This window comes from Aspergillus clavatus, genomic scaffold (assembly GCF_000002715.2).
Source record: "Aspergillus clavatus NRRL 1 1099423829829 genomic scaffold, whole genome shotgun sequence".
Lineage (NCBI taxonomy): Eukaryota > Fungi > Ascomycota > Eurotiomycetes > Eurotiales > Aspergillaceae > Aspergillus > Aspergillus clavatus.
Window position 1 is genome coordinate 1 of NW_001510375.1, and position 1,119 is coordinate 1,119.

The following is a 1,119-nucleotide window of genomic DNA, read 5'->3' on the forward strand; positions in this document are numbered from 1 at the left end:
GATCTATCTACTTACTGTATGACGTCAGATCGCTAGCAGCTAAATATGCATGAAACTTTCAAATGTGTATTCCTCTCTCCTCCAGGTGTTGACCTCATCCTCCTCCTATTGGTGGGGTGTTGGCCCAGTATTTATATATACAAACCTGAATCATCATATTGATCCATATAATTTTCTATAAAAAATAAAGGATAATAATTAATTAATCAAGTATTATCTAATAGTATAATAATTATCATTAATAAACACATAATTATATGATATAGACATCTTATTATATTTATGATTTTTAAAATTTTATTTATGTCATAATAAAGTAATATTAGTTTTGTAAGTAATTTAATTTTGTTTAAATTAAACATGACCATTTTATTTTTAAGTTTGATTTTGATTTATCTATACAATACTGAGGGTGATACTTATATTTTTGTATATTTTACAATATATTGTTGTAAATTTTTTATATATAAGTATCTATATTGCCAAATACATTCTGGCAATATGGTGAACAAAATATAAAATAGTTATATTTTGTTCTGACGTGTATAAGATTTGAACTTATATTATCGTGTCCGTAGCACGATATTCTACCATTGAATTAACACGCCTATAATTTGTAATTAATACAAATTATATTTATTTTAAATTAAAAAAAAATCAATAACTAAAGTATTTTCATATAGTTCTGAAATTAAATACAATAATAATATAACAATTCGTCACATAATATTATATTTATAAATTTAAAAAGTATAAGTACTTTTATACTTACTACCTTATTACCTATAATGTTAAGCAACTAACTAAAACTATTTTTTATTTTATTTAATATATACTAACCTTCCATTTGATCTCTTAATCATAACAAGAAATCTTTAATAGATACTGATTGTATTGCAATAGGCATAGAACTGTGTAAAATACCACAGATTTCTGAACATTGTCCAAAGAATGTACCTGGACGGTTTACATAAACAGAAGCTTGGTTTAATCTACCAGGATATGCATCTGCTTTAATACCTAAAGATGGACAAGCATAAGAATGTATAACATCAGCAGCTGAAATTACAAATCTTGTATGAGTTAATTCTGGTATAATAACTCTATTATCTACTTCCA

General features: G+C 24.6%; 1 non-coding gene across 1 annotated transcript; it reads right to left on the reverse strand.

Annotated features, from left to right (window-relative positions):
* Positions 1 to 537: 537 nt before the first annotated feature.
* Positions 538 to 608, reverse strand: ACLA_095000. The gene has a single exon. It is a non-coding gene; the product is annotated as a tRNA-Arg (tRNA).
* Positions 609 to 1,119: the final 511 nt, after the last annotated feature.